General features: G+C 41.4%; 1 protein-coding gene across 9 annotated transcripts in view; it reads right to left on the bottom strand.

The window, feature by feature from the left end:
• The window catches only part of NRG1 (neuregulin 1), a 944897-nt gene that overhangs the window by 178837 nt on the left and 742941 nt on the right, over positions 1 to 23119 (bottom strand). The gene's annotated exons all lie outside the window — the stretch shown is intronic.

Raw genomic sequence — 23119 nt, forward strand, 5'->3', positions numbered from 1 at the left:
TTCACTAATCTGTCACTGATGGTGAATCAACCACTGTCATTTAAAAGACATATACCATGAAGAATTATCTGCAGTGAGTGTCAGATTGACTGGTAAATAAATGCGCTCCTTAGCGTTCAATCCTAAAGCATCATTAGCACATATTTGAAAGTTCCCTTTATGGAGTGGATCTATGCACACATGTGATGTAATGAACACCTATATTGCTTTTCTAGTCTGGAAAATAATAGGAGTTTCCACTAAAAAGCATGATTCATGCTACAGAGGAGAAACTAGTAAAGTCAACATACTCAACCACATCACACGATGCAGAACTTCTTTTTTATGATTGCAGGAATGTGATAAGCTGGAATATTCCCAGATGAATATTAAAATGTACTTTTGTACTGTGAGGCAAAATCTGGGAATGAGCTTCCAGAGATGGCATGGGTCCATGCTGTCAGTGTGGGCTGGAATAGCAAGTCCTTCTCTAGATGCTCTAAGGATGCCAATAATTAAATGTCACACTATAATTTCAATTAGATGACCTCAGCATTTTTAAGATGTGCATTATTGGATTGTATTTAGAGGTCAGCTCCCCCCAAAAATAGTTTTGGCACCACCCCCTCCCTCATGTCCAAAATTAGGGTGTCACTCTCTCTGAGCTAGACTCCAAACTTAAAGGGGTTGTAAAGGTTTGTCTTTTATTTTCTAAATAGGTTCCTTTAAGCTAGTGCATTGTTGGTTCACTTACCGTTTCCTTCTATTTCCCTTTTAAATGTTTTTTTTCTTTGTTTGAATTTCTCACTTCCTGTTTCTCCTCAGTAAGCTTTCCACCATCATCCGAGCGGTGGAAAGTCAGTCAGAACAGATTACTGAACACCTTACTAAGGAGGAACAGGAAGTGAGAAATTCAGACAAAGAAAACAAAGAAAAACTTTTTTTAGAAGGGAAATGGAAGGAAAAGGTAAGTGAACCAACAATGCACTAGCTTAAAGTAACCTATTTAGAAAATAAAAAACAAACCTTTACAACCCCTTTAAATGTATTGTATATTATGGATATAAAATGTAAAGAAAAAGCCCTTTTAAAATGCATTATTATGCATACAAGCGCCACTTTGAAGCTGAACTTCTGGAAGTTATAAAAGACACAAATGAATGCATAAATTAATGAGCCAGCTTTCTAGTAACCAAAGTGAGGCTGCAAAAATAGGATGGGGCATTGGGTGAAGAAGCGTTGGGGTGGTGGTAATGTTTTTTTTTTTTTTTAAAGAAGTGTAAGTACCTAATTTGACTTCAGCCTCTGCAGTCCCTATACAGCAGAGCTCAGATTGGAGGAGGGAGAAGCAGTATAATCAGTTGTGTTGTAGTGCAAAAAGCCTGGGAGAGACAGGAGTAACAAAAAAGAAGAGTCCCTTGATATCCTTTCACTGTCCAGGACAGTGTGGAGAAGACCTGTAAGTACTGTATTACTATAACTGCAGAGAAAAGTCTCCTGTTCTGCCAAATAGGACTGTGTTATGTGGTAGAGCTGTATAAATCCCAGGGCTGAATGGATATAAATACAAATTCTTTGACAGGTAAAACAGCTCCCATATATTTTCACTTAAAGCCATGTGACACCAGTGGTGAATCTACCCCAAAAGTTAATTTTTTTTCTGGTGAAGCTATATAGTTGTATTTCAGTACCTCATTACATAACTCTGCCATTTTTGGGACGCTAATTAGTTCCATATATTACATAAAATCACCTGTCCTGGGAGTAGGTCTTGGAAAAACGATTACAACTACCAACGTTTTCTTTTCTTAAGCCGCCCATAGATGGACCAAATTGAGGCCTCTCAGCAGGAACAGGCTGAATTTTGATCTATCTATTGGCAGGTTGGTTGTAATAAAGTCCATGCATCAATTGACTTCAGTACAGCCAGGCAGTTGGGTTTTTTCTTTTGAAAAATATAGCCACCAGCAATAATCTTTGTATTCTGATGGCGGGGGAAACCTTCCACTGTCAGAATACAATAGCATAGTGGGATGGATTCACAGTCAGATTTGAGTGGGGAATCGATGGTTGAAAATTGGGTTTCCTCTGGGTACTCTGAACCATGGTTAAAGGAAAGAACATTGGGTTTCCTCTGGGTACTCCGACCCATGGTTGAAGGAAAGAAAATTGGTTGAAGGAAAGAAAATTGGGTTTCCTCTGGGTACTCCGACCCATGGTTGAAGGAAAGAAAATTGGGTTTCCTCTGGGTACTCCGACCCATGGTTAAGGAAAGAAAATTGGGTTTCCTCTGGGTACTCCAAACCATGGTTGAAGGAAAGAAAATTGGGTTTCCTCTGGGTACTCTGACCCATGGTTGAAGGAAAGAAAATTGGGTTTCCTCTGGGTACTCCGACCCATGGTTGAAGGAAAGAAAATTGGGTTTCCTCTGGGTACTCCGACCAATCGTTGAAGGAAAGAAAATTGGGTTTCCTCTGGGTACTCCGACCCATGGTTGAAGGAAAGAAAATTGGGTTTCCTCTGGGTACTCTGACCAATTGTTGAAGGAAAGAAAATTGGGTTTCCTCTGGGTATTCTGACCCATGGTTGAAGGAAAGAAAATTGGGTTTCCTCTGGGTACTCTGACCCATGGTTGAAGGAAAGAAAATTGAGTTTCCTCTGGGTTATCCGTTTTCCTCCCACAGTCCAAAGACATGCTTGTAAGTTTAATTGGATCCTATCTAAATTGGCCCTAGTGTATAAGGCCTGGTTCACACCTATGCATTCTTTGTGCTTTTTGCATTTTGCAGATTTGCACTACAGTCCATTTAACATGGTTTTCTTATAGAACACGTTCTGTAGTGCAAATCTGCAAAATGCAAAAAGCACTAAAAATGCATAGGTGTGAATCCAGGCATTTGTGCGTTTTACGTTTTGCAGAAACAGACTACAGTCCAATTAACATGGTTTTCTATGGATGTAGTTCATATCTGTGCATTTTATGGAAAGGGCCAGGGACTTTATTCTGTTTTTTCGTTCCGTAGACTTCAATGGATCAAAAACGTGTATTAAAAAACGCAAAATGCACCTGGAATATGCAAGCTGCAAAATGCATAGGTGTGAACCAGGCTTTAATGTGAGTTGGGGATCGTAGATTGTAAGGTTGTTGAGGGTAGGAACTGATGTGAATGTACAATATATATGTAAATCGACGGCGCTAGAAAGAAAGAAAGTTGCATAATGTATGCCTGCCTTAGTCTTTTCCATTGTTCTAAATGTTTTATTTTGTCGAAACCCTTTCTATTTATTTATATATATATATATATATATATATATATATATATATATATATATATATATATATGTAAGTTATACAACGTGGTAGAAGATCTGCATTTGCAAATTTATAAGACATGGGAAAACTTTGGTCAGCAAGATTGAGCTGCCTTCTGCTATATGTGACCTAAGTCACATCTACAGAAGTGATGTCAAGAAATAAAACACTTCCACATAATCTTCTGCCAGGCAGTCACTTCATTGACCAAAGAACAACCCACAAGGGGTGAAGATCACACATGTGCAGTGTTTTACATTTGTTGGAGTAACTGAGCCTTGGAGACCATGATAAGCTATTCAGAGCACCGTAAGCTATGAATGCATCTCATTATATGTGCTCTTCAGAGATATAAGCTTTATCCTCTTTCCAATTAAACAATACTAAATGTGTAAATCCTATATGGCAATAAAAAAAATATGAGGGATAAGGGAAGTGTCGTATGGCCCAAATGTATACTCCAAACAGCTTGAACAGCTCACACGTAATACTGACACATGGTTTGTTTTCCTGTACCATAACGGAACATGATAAAGTATCAGCGTTGTTAAAGCTGTAGTCAATCCTGTTCCTTTTGGAATGCTAACAAAACATCAGATTGGTAACACGTTTTGGCCTTTGCAGCCCTTTTGGACTATCTCTTATAATTTTATTTTATTTTATTTTTTCGAGTTTAGGCCAATTTTACACACCTTCGTTCAATATTGACTAAGATCCACCCATCAAAATCATAAAAAAAAAATGGGTTACAGAATGAAATATCAACAAAATATATCATTAATTTAAAGACTTTAAATGTACCAAAGAGTAAGAATTTTTTATTATTATTATTTATTTATAGGTTACAGAATGGATGGTGAATACAAAAAAGCAACGTGCAAAAATGACCCTTCGTCACAACGTAGTTACCATCAATCTGATACCAATGAGTGCGGCAAAATTAGCTACTAAATAGTACAATAAAATCTCCCTAGCCAGTGTCCTCCCTTGTAAAGAATCTTCCACAACAAATAAAATCATATGGCCACAGGGGTTTATGGCAGCTAAAGTAAAGTAAACAGCAACTTGTTTATTGCTGCGTGGCTAGTTCTGGCATGACTTGGAACTAGGCGCGTAATTCCTACAAGGGGTTTTTTTTTTTTCAGTGAAACAGATTTGGGCGAGTATTCACAAACCTTTTTGCAAGTTAGATGGGCTTCAAGGGAAATTCTGCTTTTACGGCAAAAATATAGCAAATAATAAAAAATAAAGCATTCACAATTGCAACATAAGTCATATTGTAAATTAAAGAAGATTGAGAGAAAAAAAAAATTAAAAGTCAGCAGCTATAAATACTGTAGCTGCTGACTTTTAACTAAAGGACATTTACCTGTCCAAGGATCCAGCACCATCCTCACCTGAGTCAGTTCTTTGCCGGTTTCAAGCCCCTGGAACAAACATGTTTACAAAGGGAAGTCAGCCTTGGGGCTTCAGACTCCTTGGGGCTTCCCAATGCATATGCAAAAGCCACTCTATGCTTTGAGAATGGTCCCACAGCCTTCTTGGACCTGTGATGTGTCCCAGAAGGCTGCAGGCAAAGAGAGGATGGGCCAAACATCTGCTTGGATTGATTCTGTGATCTGAGCAGAAGTGGGAGCTGGTACTCGAGTATCAGGTGTAGTTCTGCTTTATTGTTCTTAAAAATTACCTGTTCATTTCGCTCTGCTGTAATTTACTGTAAAATTCAATGCAATACGGCAACCTGGGGGTTCTGTACACACTTGGTGTACAAAATTTCCTGCTTGCGTGATTGGATTCTAGAAGTCTGGGCTAAGATACAAGTCAAACTTTAGGCATCCTCTACAAAAAAAAAAAAAAAAAAATTTGATGAGATACTCCCTAAGGTGTACTTACTTTTAAAGGGATGCTGACACTGCAACCTTTCTAATCAGAACACTGAACATGTTCCAGTTGATTAATATACCAGTCACCCCCTGTCAGAATCTGTATGTACAGGACATGGTCAAACAAACAGCTACAGTACTTCTTCAGAACAGAAACGGGTAGGAATCTGAAGCAAAGTTTGCTAAAATCCTTGCAATATACATGTATTACTCAACAAAGTTTTTTGCTGTACAAATATCACACTGGCTAATTTGCTAAATCACTGCAAATAACACAAAAAATATTCAAGTGGTATTTAAATAATTTCCAAATCCTCAAATCGTATGTAAAAGACAATGTGCAAAAGGTTACTGTACAGGTTTTTTCCTTAAAATGCAGCTAGCTTCTCTTTGGCAGCAAATCTGAGATTGCATCAAGTGTTTGTATAGAAGAGCTGAAAATCAAGCCATTTGATGAGGAGATAAGATAAGGTTTCCAGTGAAAAAATACCAATTAAACAGGTAAAATAACTCAGCAAGCTAATCCTTTAATGTAATAGTGCTAAAATATAGCAAAAAAAAAAAAATTGCTAAAACTGTATATCTGTCCGTCTGTTATCAGCGACAGCCAATATGGGTGCCAAACATATGCAGAGGTTTCTGTGCTCAACTGAGTCTTTCAAGCACAGAGTCAGAGCTATCAAAGACAGCTCTCAGTCTGCACTAATGTTCGAGAACCACCGGGATCAGCTCCTAGACATATGACCACTGTGACAGCCAATTACATGATTAGGCAGACCTTTCCCCCCCCTGGGCATACAAGCCCAGTTAAAGGGAGGTGAAGGTGAGCCGGAATGGGATGAAGAAACAAGGGGGGGGGGAGTCGATATCGTCTGATTATCGGTGCGACCGATATTCACTTTTCGAACTTACACATTTTACCGATATTGCTTTAAGGGGCTCCAGCGCCCCCCCACCCCAGGCCAAACGCGTTACTGCACACTGAAGCAGGGATCAACCCAGTACCATTCTTTAGAGCGGATGGTTAATTTTCTTGTAATAACAACCGATGCAACTCAGCAGTCACTTGGCTGTTATTACAAGCAGCAAGAGGGAACGTCCCCCCGTCCCGCCACCTTCCGTTGCTCCGCGGGGGTCTCCCATCCCACCGGGAGGCCAGAGCGACCAGCTGGCACGACAGAGACATGAAAAAAGCCAGATCGGCTTTGTTCAGGTCTCGGATCTAGTAACCCGGAAGCATGTCATGACATCACTTCCGGATTACTGGCATCCTAAAGGCGCCAGTTTTAAAAAAATAGAAAGTATTCAAAAATGCCGTTCTTGGCGTTTTGAAATTTTTCAAGTGCAGAGGAGAGGTTTGGGGTCTTATAGACCCCCGACCCCTCCATAAAGAGTACCTGCCACCGCCTATTACTGTCACAAGGAATGTTAACAAATACAAAAAATAAAATAAAAGGATAGTGTAAAAATAAAAAGTTTAAATCTACAGAATATCGGCACCTAAATATCGGGAGCCGAAAAATCAGTAAAGGCCCTGAAAAAATGATATTGGTCGACCTTTAAGCTATAGTACAGTATGTGGCGTCAACGCAAGTTGTGATCTTGAAGGACACAGCAGCAATAACACAGCAAAGGTAACTGTTGTATGCACACCTAATATTATAAAAAACTGCTTGAAATTCTGCTTTCAGTAAGGCAAGTATTGCTAAGCTTAAAGCCCAACTCCAAGAATTTGAAAAAAATCTGCCCATGCAGTGGGACCCCCTAGCACTGCAATGGTTAAATGCTCTTTATATCTACAGGTAGAGAAATAGGCAGAATTAGTTGCCTTAACCCCCCTGTTCTGGCCGGTATCAATCAATGCTACCCTCTTCTCACTGAAGCTGATATTTTCACATACAATGCAGGGCTACTAGCCCTGCACTGTACGCGGTGGAGGCGAGTGTGCCATGTAGCTGTGAGGGGACTCTGCTGAAGTGCGGAATAAGGCAAGTATTTTATTTTTCACTTATTCCAACACCCCTAGACGTAACAAGCATTTAACCCTTGCAGTGATGGGGGGGACTAGAAGGGTAGGTTTTTGTTTCCAATTCCTGGAGCTTTAACAATCCTACGATAAATTGCCAAATACATATCCCGCAACCACAAATCATCGTTTCGTCTATTGGTCCAGTCAAGCTGCTAAAATATTTCTGGTTCTCATAGCCACAGAGCATCATTGTTCTTGGCACAAAATGATTAAATAATCTGTCACTTTGTATTCTTTAAGAGTGAACAAAACAGCGTTTAGAGAAATGAGTCATATTTGTCAAAGTGACATGCAGTCCAGTAATCAAAACTGTAAGCTGTAGAAGAAATCTGGAAAAAGTGACAGTATGGTCACTCTTCAGTGTATGCCATGACCATAACACAATATGCACCATAGAATTGTAAAGTAAAGCCAAAAATTACTCTGCTGGTGTCCTAGGAGGCAAGCCAAAAATATCAATCAACTTTTTTTTTTGTGAAAATTTTATTTAGCATAGTAGCTTCATGATGTCATGTGGAGAGCCTGCTGTCGCTTTCCAGCAATTTGTAATACTAGCTCTCAGTTTTTCCACCACCTGTACTTGCAGCCTCCTTAAGTACCTTATGGAATGAAGATACAAAAGTTATGGAGCTAGGACAAGCAAGATAAAACTGATTCGTTCCACATCATTTGTAAGTGGGAAATAGAGTTCCTCTCCAGGGATTCCGTCTTAAGCTATAGAACCCAGCAACCTAATCACCAAAGTGTTCCTGCTAACATTTCATTCTTTAACAAGCTCTGAAGAACAACGCATTAGAAAAATGTCCTTTCTATTCCCTCCATACATCTGTTTTATACAGCATTTATAGACCTACAGAAGCCAGAAATCTAAATTTGAAAGAAGATTTTGGAGATTTGATTTTATGAAACTTAGCCACAAGATGGCAGCGGTCAACAAACTTTAATAGACAAATCTTTCAGCAAACCTATTACTTTGGCTCAAGTAAGTAGACCATATAAAGCCCCAAGATCAGAACGTCTATAGCAGTAGCTGTCAACTTACTTGATATAAGGAGGCTTAAGTGTGGCCCCTGACATCACCAAAGAGTCACACATAATATTAAGTATATGGATTGCATCAAAAACCTGTCAGAGGTGGCAGACATACAACTGGAGATGATCAGAGGCTACAGGCATGCTACAAGAGATGGTCAGAGGCTACAGGCATGCTACAAGAGATGGCCAGAGACTACAGGCATGCTACAAGAGATGGCCAGAGACTACAGGCATGCTACAAGAGATGGTGAGAGGCTACAGGCATGCTACAAGAGATGGTCAGGCTACAGGCATGCTACAAGAGATGTTAGAGACTACAGGCATGCTAAAAGAGATGGTCAGAGGCTACAGGCATGCTACAAGAGATGGCCAGAGACTACAGGCATGCTACAAGAGATGTTAGAGACTCAGGCATGCTACAAGAGATGGTCAGAGGCTACAGGCATGCTACAAGAGATGTTAGAGACTACAGGCATGCTACAAGACATGGTCAGAGGCTACAGGCATGCTGCAAGAGATGGCCAAAGACTACAGGCATGCTACAAGAGATGGTTAGAAACTACAGGCATGCTACAAGAGATGGTTAGAAACTACAGGCATGCTACAAGAGATGGTTAGAGACTACAGGCATGTTACAAGAGATGGTCAGAGACTACAGGCATGCTACAAGAGATGGTCAGAGACTACAGGCATGCTTCAGGAGATGATTGGGGACCACGTCATACTTCAAGAGATGGTTGGGGACTACGGCATGCTTTAAGAGATAGTTGAGGACTATTGGTGTGCTTCAAGAGATGATTGGGGGCTACAGGAGTGCTTCAAGACATGGTTGGGGACTAGAGGCATGCTTCAAAAGATGCTTGAGGACTACGGGTGATTGGAGGCTACAGGGGTGCTTCAAGAGATGGTTGGGGACTACATGGCATGCTTCAAGAGATGATTTGAGAATGGAGTTCATAAACAGAGTCGCATGGGACTCTACAATTACAGGGCAATGAAAGAACACTACTGCTGTCTGGAGGGGCCCCGGGTCTCAAGTTGGGCACTGCGGATCTAAGGTCTCAGCAAATCACAGTACAAACCAATTCAGAGAGTATAGAAAAAACACAAGGATATCAAGGGATAACCATTCTCAGCAGCATACAGTATATGTATCATAAAAGGAATATTGCTCTGAATTTTGTTAAAGCAGAACTCCAGCCTAAGGCCCCGTACACACGGCCGAGGAACTCGACGTGCCAAACACATCGAGTTCCTCGGCCAGTTCAGCCCTGAAGCCGCCGAGGAGCTCGGCGGGCCGAGAGCTCCCATAGAACAACGAGGAAATAGAGAACATGTTCTCTATTTCCTCGTCGAGCTCCTCGTCGGCTTCCTCGGCCGAAAGTGTACACACGGCCGGGTTTCTCGGCAGAATTCAGCCAGAAACTCGGTCGGAAGCTGAATTCTGCCGAGGAAACTGGTCGTGTGTACGGGGCCTTAGCTTAAACAAGTCTAGAATAGGACACTGTCCTGTTCTCCACAATGCATATATAATCTTATGGGAAGATTTTTTTGCTCAAATGAAATCTGGTGATAGGGACTCTTTAAAGTCAACCTGTCATAAGAGAAACATGGCTGCTTTTCCTGACCTCTCCTTCTGGCTGTCATACCGGCCCTCTTACTCCCATACTTTCGGAGTTACTGACTTAGAACAAGCATGCAGATAAAGACATTCTGACATTTTCTAACATTCCTGATCTGCATATTTGTTCCGCGTCAGTGATTTGGAAGTATTGAAGCATTGGGTCAAGATAACAGTAAGGCAACCAACATTTATTTAGAAGCAGGTCAGCAATGATAGCTTCCATATTTCCCTTATGATAGGTTTACTTTAAATGAAGTGTGAGCATAGTCTGGTAACATGTAACAAGTGGTCAGTAATCCTTTTTCACCACTGAAAAATTAAATCAGAAGGGTTTCTATGCTCAGCTACATGCCATCATTAAAGTGGAATACGGATATACACATATACATGGAAAATGGTGACACTTACTGTAATGCTTCTTTTTTTATTCTCTTTGTAAATACGCATTAAAAAGCCTATTACAACTGCTTGGCTCACCGATACTTTTATCAACAGGCGTTACCAGTTAAATGCTTGAAAGGACTTTTCTTAATTAGACAGCAGCAATTTTACTTTGAAACCTGTTAGATGTTTCCTTTAAACCTTGATGCTATTTTTATGTTTTATGACCTGTAATGAGGGGGTGGATGTTTCCCATTGTGTCCAATGCACATCACTGTGGAGCTACCAGGAAGATGAGGGCCAACAAGTTCTAAAACCTAACAGTAAACCAAATGTCTGAATTTTATATTTTGCTACACATCAGGTTTCATTGTGGAATGCATTTATGACCAATAAAACACTATATTTGATGCAACATCTAACGTAAATGTCATAATTTACTAGTCCGGTTGGCAGCATTTGCAGGCACAATACCATAGGAAACAGCTGAATATTAGATGATTTAGGTCATATACCGATGAGAAGATATGGGTCTATTGGCAGCATTTTTACAAGCTCATTTATTAATTAATCATTTTCCTTTACTAAAGCTGGCCATAGGCCTCATTCACAAACAGTATTGTACACCTGTGCGGGGTCATCTTTACTCACATAAGGATGTACAGGTTTTCGTTTGTCAATGTATAAAACCTTGTTCCCACTGGAAATGCAATGTCATATACCCATGCAAGGCCATGTTTACCCACATAGGGATGCAAAGGTGTTCCGTGCATGTCTATTGAGACACAGCGACTGCACAGACACTATGTGGAATCAAAGTAACCAATCAGCTTCTAACTTCAGCTTGTTCAATTAAGCTTTGACAATAAAACCTAGAAGCTAATTGGTTACTATGCACAGCTGCACCAGATTCTATGTGCACCAGTTTAAGTAAATCTCCCCATATGTGTCCATGCACACATAGAAGTTAAGAGGCATGCGTGTTTAGAGGCAAAACAAAAAAAAAAACATGACTTGCACATTTAGATGAGAAGAGTTCCAGCAGAAAAAAAAAAAAAAACATGCATAAATACGTCTACAAACATCTACGGCCCCTTTCACACGGACGGACCTGAACACCGCTCGATGGAGCGTCGGATGGAGCGTCGGATCTCAGCGGAGATATGTCCGCTGACACCCGACCCGATCCGCTAAAAACAGACGTATGGGGATACGTCCCCATCCCCATCCATCCATTCATGTGGGAGTGATTGCATTGTAAACTTGAAAAAAACGGAAAATTGTATACTCACCTTCCGTAATTTTCCTTTCCTGACGCATCTTCATGGCAGCACACACTGGGTTGTGACTCCGCCCCCACAACCTGTGACGGATCGGATCGGGTAAGATCTGATGAAAACAGACATGCTGTCCGTTTTCTTCAGATCGCTCCTTAGGAGACAGCGGCGCCCGACAAGCCCCTCCCTGCTCAGTGAGCAGAGAGGAGCTTGTCATCCGTCGGCTCAGCGGAGATCTGTGGACAGATTTCCCGCTGAGCTGGCGGGAGTAGGCGGACTCAACGGAGTCCGCCTAGTGTGAAAGGACCCTAAGTGTTAGGCACGTGTTAGCGCTTGAACAAAAAAAATGTAAAAAATATTATGGCCAATGAAATAAAATAAATAATATCACAAAGGCAGAAAATATATCACACCATAGAGAGATAAGTAGAGTTGCTACCACCTATATGTGCAATCCTTATACACATGAAAAACAATCAACCAGATAAAAGTGAAGCACTCCACTCCAGAAACATTAAAATAGATATAAGACAACAATATACAATAATGCAGGTCCTAAATAAAGGCCCAAAGGTCACACATGTGAAATATGAAGTGATTAAGTAGAAATCCCATACACAGTTCAATTAAAATCTTTTAGCAATCTTGAATTCACAAATTTAGGTAACTCCACGCTACAAATGTAAAAGTAAATACGAAACGGCAAAATAATACAATAATGCAAATACAAACGAGTCCTAAATAGAGTCCCAAATGTCACACATGTGAAATATGAAGTGACTAAGTGAAAGTCCCATATGCAGTCCAATTTCAATCTTTAAGCAGATCTTGATCTGGCAAATAATCCGTGAACTTCAGCAATTCTTCAGTGTATACAAACGTGTGCAAAACCCTGGACAACAGTGACCCCCACCGCTTAGACCGAGGAGACATCTTCACTGTGAGCGATGGTGTCACTGTTGTCTTGATTAAATCAATTACAAATATGAGTATTAAAACATCTGCATGACAGCCTGGCAAATGAAATTTTCTGAAAAAAAGACAACAGAACTAGCAATCGTACACATTTCTCTCACGACAACGTTCCTTGTTCACAACTGCTAGTGTGTGCGACATTTGTTTCAGTTCTATTGGCCCCAACTTGACTTCTGTACAACCATGCTGTTGGGTTCTTCCCGATCGATCTGTGCCACAGGCTATAGCCGGCATTGCTGATCAGTATATTCTAATGGTGGGAAGGTCTCCCAACTGTCTGAGTACAATAGCTCTGCAGGAGTGATTCCCACATCCGCATTTGAGTGTTTTTTTCCGTTCAATCCATTGGTTGAATAAAAACAATGATTATTTTATTGAAAGAAACATGTGCATTGCCAAGAGCCACCGTCCAAATGTCTGCACCAACAGGCTTTTCTTTTCCTTTAGGTCCTGCACATGACATTCAGTCAGCTATTCTTGTTTTTGCTGTGCGTTCTCGGTAATTCTTTGACGCAAGATACACACCGTAATGCCAAAAGGCTTAATGAATAACAGAGAAACCTGAGAAATGTCTTCTTTTGGACATTTATACCACAAGATTAACAAGTTCATTGGGTTCATCATTTGCTGAAACCTCTCAGAAGGCAAGCAACACAAGGAAAACAAACAACCAACACAGCCGTGATGTGGGGGCCTCATCCCTACCTGACCCTGCGAAACGGAGAACTTCTACAGAGTTAAGTGATAAGAACAAGCTGTTTGTGCTTCCATCACCTTGTACGTGAAGGGTGGTCTGCTAAGGACTACACAAGCTTCCATTATTCTATCTGGCCAATGTGCAATTTGATCAAAATAACTGAATCTGCATATAACCGAATAGCCATAACTTCCCTTCTGATTGATTTAAACTCAGTTTTGAACTAATTTAACTGATCGTCCAGGGTGGAAAATTATTCTTCACTTTGCATCAATTGGCAAAACTGAGATCATATCCTAAAAGGAGAAGCTATACTTATTTACACCCCCCACATACATTTGGCACTTGGGGGGGGGGGGCTGGTACCTGATTTTGACAGGTAATCGCTCCGACTTCTGGTGAGATCGCTGTGGTGATCCGAGCAGAAGTATGGGCCCTTCCTCCTACCCCTGCAGCCCCCTGGGACACATCACAGGTCCCGAAAGACTGCGGGACCTGTCACAAAGTGCAGCGTGAGAAACCGGCTTTAAAGCCACAAGGCTTCACTGCCAGTTTCCATTAGTCAAGATGCCAGCGCTTGGACCCAAAGCTGATTAAAGGATAGGCTTGGGTGAGGACAAAACTGGATCCTTAGTCAGGTAATTTTCCTTATATTAAAAATCAGCAGCTCCAGTATTTGTAGCTGCTGACTTTTAATTTTTTGGGGGGAGAATGGAGCTCCTCTTTAACTATTGATTAAAATCCATTTGACTGTATGTGGCATATCATTTAAATGGGTTGTTGACTATCGGAAAATAAATTGATCATTTATCAAAGCGTGTATAGCCACCATAAAATAAACATTCAGCATTCGGATTTTTTATGCACCCGGTAAAGGCTAGTATGTATTAGTATGATGTTGCGAAAACTTGACAAGCCGGTTGGAGAAAAGTCTATCATTAGTTTCATATATTTTTTTTTTTCATTTTCCTGGCACATGATTGGGTATTTTTCAGAATGATGTGTTGGTATGTTGTCCACTCATTTACTGACCAACGATCATCCTGTAAATTCCTATTCTCAGTATCTGATTCCTTTATTTTGGCTAATGGCCAAAAGTTCAGTAACTCTGTCTGGGGGCCATGGATTTTCTAAGGAATGAAAAGGATTTTATGATCACACAATAAAACTGTAGCTTCCAAAGAGAAGATAAGCCGATCCATGCCCAGCTTTTAAATTGCTGGAAAACAAATCCTTCCACAAGTTAGGGAAAGCACAAAAACAATGCAATTAGAATGGATTCTGTATCTGTCTCCCTTGTGTTCAGTAAGCAGGTCATTGTCCACTGGAATGCCAGCCCTGGAGGCTTCAACTCATGTTTTGTCCTGAATTCAGAGCCGACAAGATCTGAGATCATTCTGATAAGCCATTGAAAATGTGCAGTTGGCTTCCCTCAAGGAAGTGATATCTTGAATGGAGAAGGAAAAGTAAAGATTGTAGTGTAACACGCATGCTAGAAAAGGACAACTATGGGTCGTTTCCCAAACTGAAAAGTGTTTAAGGTCAACAAACTCTTATATGCAGGTTTTTAGTTCCACAGCTGATTGAATAAGCACCTAGAAATTCAGCTTCGTAGATCTGTAGATTTATCAAGATCATTTTAATTTTCCTGTCTGAATTTTACAATGCGGCTGGATTCGTTTTTTATATGTTAGAGGCCACTTAGGCAATTAGATTTATAGAAATATGTTATTCCACAATTTCCTTATTTTATAGTATTTTAGCTTTACTTACTAGATGTTTTGTATAATTGATGGAGTGTGTGATTGATCTTTGTTATTCTAGGGTAAGTCTTAGATTGGAAGATCTTGTAGGTCTTTGACAGGATTGCCTTTGTGCTGATTGATATATACCCCCATGCAGACAACATTATTTTGGGTAAATACACAGTGCAGGAGGATTTCGTACCTTTCTTATGAGAAAGTCAAATGCCGTACAATGCATTTGTTGGTTTAGGTCTTCTACCTGGTCCATTTGCCAGCTAAAGTTGATTCCTTAAACAAAATTGTGCATTGTATAGCAAAAACTTAATAAGAATTTTAATCAAATATATACACAGATACTCATTTACTTTACTCATTGCCCAAGTAATGTCTTGTGTTCTCTATTACCTTATAGGACCCATAAATGCCCCAATAAATAGGTGCTCACTTACAAAGATAAGCAACGTACTTGCTTCACCCTTCTTTGCTACAACATTTTCTCCAAGCGATAAAAACTGAAAAATGTTGATGTTGCTGCAAACTCAAAATAATAAGGAAAATTAGAATGACTAAAGCCCTGTACACACGATCGGTTTGTACAATGAAAACAGACCGATGGACTGTTTTCATTGGACAAACCAATCATGTGTGGTCCCCATCGGTTTTTTTTTCCATCTGTGAAAAAAATAAAATATGTTTTACATTTTTCCTATGGATAAAAAAACAATAGAAAAAAAACGATCGTCTGTGTGGAAGTCCATCGGTCAAAAATCTACGCATGCTCAGAATCAAGTCAACGCATGCTCGGAAGCATTGAACTTCATTTTTCTCAGCACGTCGTAGTGTTTTACGTCACCACGTTTTGGCACGGTCAGATTTTTGACTGATTGTGTGTAGGCAAGACTGATGAAAGTCAGCTTCATCGGATATCCGACGAAAAAATCTATCGGATTAGATTCCATCAGATATCCGATCGTGTGTACAGGGCTTTAGTAAAAAATTGCCAAAATTAGGTGAAATTATGTCAGTTCCTCTCTAGCTTTCCTCTATTTAATCTAATTTATTTTTTAAAAATGGTATAAAGTCCTATTAATTAGTACGTGTTCTGATTAATTATTGAATCAAGATAACCACCTCTATCCAAAAAAAACAGGAAAACAATAAAACTGACCAATCGAATACTGGAGACACTTTTTCTGGCTGTATAGTGTGGTAAAGTCTTCAACAGAGAGTACACTATAAACAAGGTTCCATAAGCTTACATTGTGCAAGCAACAATGATGGGCAGTAACTCATGGTAAGCAATCACTTATAGGTACTGTATATTGTAAACTGTTAGCATGTGATTGATTGCCAAGGATTACAGTACTGCGCTACAACATCAGCCGATGAATCAAGAAGACAACATAGCTCTAAAGTAAATCCTGTCAGATTCTATTAAGTGATTCAGTTGCTGTAGATGCTGCAAAAAGTTGCATAAACATGTGTGACTATAATAAATAGAATGATCATATGGTCAACACAAGACCATTGCCTTATTTCATTTGTCAAAAGCTCCAGCAGCCTTTCTCAACTTTTTTAAGACCGAGGAACCCTTGAGATAACTTGGTCTCAGGGAACCCTTGCTGTATCTACAGATACCTGTTTATAAGTGGGATAGTCAGTGTGAAGATTTCTCCTTATATTTGTGGTCCGTGGGAAGAATCTCTCTTAAAATAGCTAAAAGAATCATTAGGGTCTATGGGAACTCATCTGAGAGGTTGAAATTTCTGATTGATCAAGGAACCCCTAGCAACCTCTGGAGGAAGTCCACAACACAAAGTATGCACCCAATGAGGTGCAATATCCCTCCAGGTTCTCGCCCCGGCTCACCACCGTAACTGGATGTGCAGAAGAAAACAAGTGGACGCGCACTGGAACAAGAAGTTTGCTTGACAGGAATCTTTATTGTCGAATGCCAACTTCTTGTTCCAGTGTGCAGACATGTTCTTTCTTCTACGCAACCTCTGGAGGAACCCAAGGGTTCTACGAAACCCTCGCTAAGACAGGCTGGACTACAGTCCCCTTTAGCTCTGCCTCCTCCGGCTATTGCAGGAGAAATTCACTCGGAAATGATAAGACCCTTTGTAATTAGGGTTGCACCAATACTGTTTTTTACCAGCGGTACGAGTACCAATACTTTTGGTCAAGTACTCGTCGATACAGAGAACCGATACCTTTGCAGTGCGATTCGAGCCCATACACAATTAATGGGCTCAAATCACACTAAAAAGAATTACAATGCAGTGCAATTCCTGTCCAAAACGCATGCGATTTCCCACACAGCTCCTGTGTGAACCCTGGCTGAAGTCACTATGACAAATTCTGGGTTCACACAGGAGCGGTGGGGGAAACCTGCATGTGATTCAGACAGCAATCGCATATCGCATTCCAGTTCAAATCACATGCGATTCTTTACAATTTTTCTCAACTTTCTTAAATTACACCGCAAAGGTATCAGTACTCGGTATCGGAGCATTTGCTTAGCAAGGCTTAGTATCAGCACCAATGCCAATATTGGTATAGGTGCAAGCCTACTTATAATGCTTCTGGCAGGAGGGCAGAAATAAAGACGGAAGCACAAAAAATCTTTCTAACAGACTCCAAGAGGGATAAAAAAAGCCGCTGTAGGTGATTCAACTAATTTCCTTCTTTGTAGCCAGGGTGCGTCAGTGAAAATGATTAAGTTAAATAGCGTCACCACAATCAGAAACATTCCAGAAATTTTAGACGATGACACGAGATTCAGTGAAACGAAAGAATCGTATTCCCAGAGGCGCTTTACAGCTTGGCAGGTACGTCTGAACACATCATGGACTGCAGCCTGGCACAAACCTCACGAACATAACACATTCTCCACCAATCATCCAATAAATAAATGCCAGCTTTTTTTTCCTAGTGTTTCCTTTTCAATAAATAGCCAAAATACCTGCATAGCAATAAGGAAACAACTAAAGCAAAAACATTATGCAAATGTAAACTCATAACATATAAATGGTTAATGGTAAGGTAGGGACAAAGCTTTAAGAACGGGGACTGTTCTTGCAAATTCGACACAGTTGGGAACTGCAGAACATGAAGCTCTGTCTCTCTTATTAAGAAAAGAGGATTACAACGCAGGGTTGCCTCAGTCTGTCTCAGTAAACCTCTCCCTTTAAGGGATAACGTTTTTTTTTTGGAGCTTATAAATCCATCACTCAATAAGTAGCAAGAGTGTTTAAAGACTGATCTAAACGCAAATCACATTGCATGAAGCACTACAACCAAAAAAGTGAACCCAACATAGAACAAAATCAGGTGATCTGTTCTCCAGTTCAAGTTTTTACTGTCAAATGCATTGTACTTCACCCATCTTCATGTGTATTTTACTGAGAACGTGGTCATAAACATATTCTAATGTCAATTTAACGTTTTTTTTTTTTTACGCCATCTGTGTCCCATTGTGGAGATTTCCCTTCACTTCCTGTGCCATAGCCAACCAGGAAGTGAGAGGAAATCCCTCCAAATTAAGGGAATCCCTACACATGAACTAGTGTCCACCTCTATTACTTTTCTAGAAGAAGCCGGCACTCCAAATTCTTAGTTAATGGTTTATTAGGTACACATAAAAGGTTACAAGGGTCTACTTTTCTAGGGAATTTGGGATTTTCTTTTACTTTCACTTTCAAGTAGAGAGGGTGAATCTCTAAGGCCGTGTACACACGGTCGTTCCAAACCGATGAGAATGGTCCAACGGGCCATTTCCATTGGTTCACCGCTGAAGTGGCCTGATGGTCTGATGTGCGTACACACCATCGTTCCAAAAACCGATCGGGTCAGAACGCGATGACGTCAAACACACGACGTGCTGAATAAAACAAAGTTCAATGCTTCCAAGCATGCGTCGACTTGATTCTGAGCATGCGCGGGTTTTGAACCGATGCTTTCTGTACTAACCATCGGTTTGGACCGATCGGGCAGCGGGCCATCGGTTCGATTTTGAAGCATGTTTTAAAATTTTGGACCGAAGGACAACAGACCGATGGGCTATACACACGGTCGGTTTGGACCGATGAAACTGAACCTCGGTCCATTCTCATCGGTTTTGTCCGACCGTGTGTACGCGGCCTTAGGTGACACAGACAGCAATAAAAACCTGACAGGAGTTCTAATCCCTCTCCATTCTATCCAAAAAAAAAAAAAACACTTTTGATTTTAGTTACAGGGTCAAACACACTGGATCTCACACAAATTACTCATTCACATGAGTGTATACATCCGTACCTCTGTGCAAAGGTTTGTGTTTATGTGCCTGGGGAATGACAGGTGCTGTCAAAATTTATGACACACCGAGAGGCGCAGCGGCTGTATGGATCTTAACGCACATGCCACTGTTTACATCCATACTGGAAAGACGCACAACTCCAGATGTAAGAGCTGTGCGTCTGTCCCTGTATGAAAACACTGGCATGAGCGTTAAGATCCATGCGGCAGCTGCATCTCCCAAGCGTGTGTGCGATTTTAACAGGCTGACTTCACGGAACGCCTGTCATTCTCCCGGGCACATAAACACAAACCTCCACACAGAGATACGGGTCTGTGCATGGAGCAAAGTCTGTGTGGTAACCCATAGAACCCAGTAAAATATAATATTAGGCCTGGTTTACACCTGAGGGATTTGAAGTGATTTTCTTAAAGTGACTTCAGGGTTCAGATTGTAACCTATGGTGCTCTTCACATCTGAGTCTAGTGAAGCTTGTCACTCAAAGCTCGAAAAAGTACATGAGCTTCTGTGGGGCCGAGGCACATCTTTTTGTCTACAGTATATATATATATATATATATGTGGGTGCAGGTCCCTGAACGCAAACAGTGTGCATTTGGGGACCCACACCCGCATGGATGTCAAATTGGGAGCATCAGCTGTGTCCGTGCAGCATTGACATGAATGGGACTACCTGCACGGGATGCACAGAGCGCCTGTACATCCCCGTTCGGGCAAGCATGGTACACAGTGTGGGCAAGGCCTTAAACCTACATTCGCACCTATGCATTTTGTAGTTCAAATCTAAAAAACGAGCCGCAAGCCAAATCCCCTGCGTTTCAATTGGCCCTGTTGACATTTGAGTGCTCATCGTTCATTTGAAGATCCAAAAGGTACATGAATTATTATTTTTGGCCCCTTTGACTTCAATGTAAGTGGGTGAAAAAAACACAGAAAATGTGCATTACGTATGTTTTTTAGGCTCTTCCAAAATAAAAGGGTTAATGGGTTTAAAAACGCATGATAATGGGCAAATAAAAGTTTTGGTACAGCACTTCAATTCTAAAAATGCTTGAAAAAAACATGCACAAAAGAAAAACTCAATATAACCTACATACGCTGCGCTCAATTGTGAATGAGGGCTTAGCCTGGTTGAATAAGCATGTGAGAGAAATTATGTAACTATAATTCGCCAGAAAACATAATTCGGCTATCATTTTGTACTTAATGTTGCATTTGCCAGCACAATCTAAAAAAGTTGTATATGCGTATTCATATGTAGGTCAGCTGTCAGTTCCCTACTGAAATAACATTACATTAATTTCCATCAATATCATATAGGCTTTTCCTACAGACAAACAAGGTATCCATTTGGACTTTCTCCACATATAAAGGAACAAAGGAAAGCTTTATTGTACAGACATCTCATCTTTCAATTGCTAACATTCTACAAGTTGTTCTTGGCTACAAAAAACTTGTTAATCATGATGGATCTGATTTTTTAACACAGATATGTGCTGCCCCTTCTGGCTCAGGTTAACCAGAGGTGGAAAGGCACTCAGGTAAGACACTGCACATGTAAGTCTCCTATGTCATGTCAGCAGCCACATGGTGGCCATATAATATGCAATTTTCCTTCATAATGTGACAAAACAGAAACACACAAGGTGTAGACAATGAGTTTGAAATTGTGAACAAGTGACATTCTCTGTAATCTGCTCAGCACTTCTCACTGATCACAGAGTGGCCAGATGTTCCACAACCTGGGGTAGCAGAACAGGCACACTCAGTAGGAGAATTCAGTAGGTGGTCTAGGGGAGGGGAGACCTGTGGCAATCAGTAGGAGAACTGGGGCACTCAAAAGGAAACCTGAGGTAGTAGACCTGGGGCATGCACTAGGAAACCTGGGACAGTCAGTAGAAAACCTGGGGCACTCAGTAGGAAAACAGGAAAAAGAGGACCTGGGCTAGGAGACCAGGAAAATTCAGTAGGAGACCTAGGGCACCTAGTAGAAGACACAGGCCAATAAGAAGGAAACCTTAGATAAGAGACCTAGGGCACTCAGTAGAAGACCTAGGGCAATCAGTAGAAGACATTGGGCAACCAGAAGGAGACCAAGGGTAAGACACCTAAGCACTCAGTAGAAGAACTTGTGTAATCAGTAGAAGACCTGAGGCACTCAATAAAAGACTTGGGGAACTCAGTAGGAGAGCCGTGTTGCTCAGAAGGAGACCTGGGGCACTCAGTAAAAGACCTGGGGTGGGATATTTGCAGCAACTTGTAAAAGACCTAGGGCAACCAGTAGAAGACCTAAGGTGGGTTACCTGGGGCACTCAGTAGAAAACCTGGGGTTGGATACTGGCGGGAACTAGTAAAAGGTCTAGGCCAGCCAGTAGAGGACCTTGGGTGGGATACCTGGGACACAGTAGAAGACCTAGGGTGGGATATCTGTGGCAATTAGTGAAATACCTTGGGCACTCAGTAGAAGACCTGGGGTGGGATACCTGAGGCACTCAGAAAAAGACCTGGGTTTGGATACCAGCAGCAACTAGTAAAATACCTGAGGCAACCAGAAGACCTGCGGTGGGATACCTTGGGCACTCAGTAGAAGACCTGGGGTGGGATACTGGTGGCAACTAGTAAAAGATCTGGGGCAATCAGTAGAAGACCTGGGGTGGGATACCTGCAGCAATTAATAAACTACCTGGGGAACTCATTAGAAGACCTGGGGTGGGATACTGGTGGCAAATAGTAAAAGACATGGTAGTAGAAGACCTGAGGTGGGATAGCTGGGGCACTCAGTAAAGATCTAGGGTGGAATACCTGAGGCAACTAGCAAAAGACTTGGGCAATCAGTAGAGGACCTGAGGTGGGATACCTGAGGCAATCAGTAGAAGACTTGGGGTGGGATACCTGAGGCAATCAGTAGAAGACTTGGGGTGGGATACCTAAGGGAATCAGTAGAAGACTTGAGGTGGGATACCTGAGGCAATCAGTAGAAGACCTGAGGTGGGATACCTGAGGCAATTGGTAGAAGACCTGAGGTGGGATACCTGAGGCAATCAGTAGAAGACTTGGGGTGGGATACCTGAGGCAATCAGTAGAAGATTTGGGGTGGGATACCTGAGGCAATCAGTAGAAGACCTGAGGTGGGATACCTGAGGCAATCGGTAGAAGACCTGAGGTGGGATACCTGAGGCAATCGGTAGAAGACCTGAGGCAATCAGTAGAAGACCTGAGGTGGGATACCTGAGGCAATCGGTAGAAGACCTGAGGTAGGATACCTGAAGCAATCAGTAGAAGACCTGGGTAAGATACCAGTGGAAACTAGTAAAAGACATAGGGCAACTAGTAAAAGACCTGGGGCAACCAGTAGAAGACCTGAGGTGGGATACCAGTGGCAACATGTAAAATATCTGGGCAATCAGAAAACCATTGCTGGGATACCTGCAGAAACTAGTAAAATATCTGCGCAATCAGTAAAGATCTAGGGTAGAATACTTGGCAATCCGTATAGGATATCTGAGGCAACTAGTAAAAGACCTGGGCAGTCAGGAGAAGACTTAGGGTGGGATACCTGAGGCAATCAGTAGAAGACCTGAGGTGGGATACCTGAGGCAACTAGTAAAAGACCTGGGCAGTCAGGAGAAGACTTAGGGTGGGATACCTGAGGCAATCAGTAGAAGACCTGAGGTGGGATACCTGAGGCAACTAGTAAAAGACCTGGGCAGTCAGGAGAAGACATGGGTGGGATACCTGAGGCAATCAGTAGAAGACCTGAGGTGGGATACCTGAGGCAATCAGTAGAAGACCTGAGGTGGGATACCTGAGGCAACTAATAAAAGACCTGGGCAGTCAGGAGAAGACTTAGGGTGGGATACCTGAGGCAATCAGTAGAAGACC

This window comes from Rana temporaria, chromosome 1 (assembly GCF_905171775.1).
Source record: "Rana temporaria chromosome 1, aRanTem1.1, whole genome shotgun sequence".
Taxonomy (NCBI): Eukaryota; Metazoa; Chordata; class Amphibia; order Anura; family Ranidae; genus Rana; species Rana temporaria.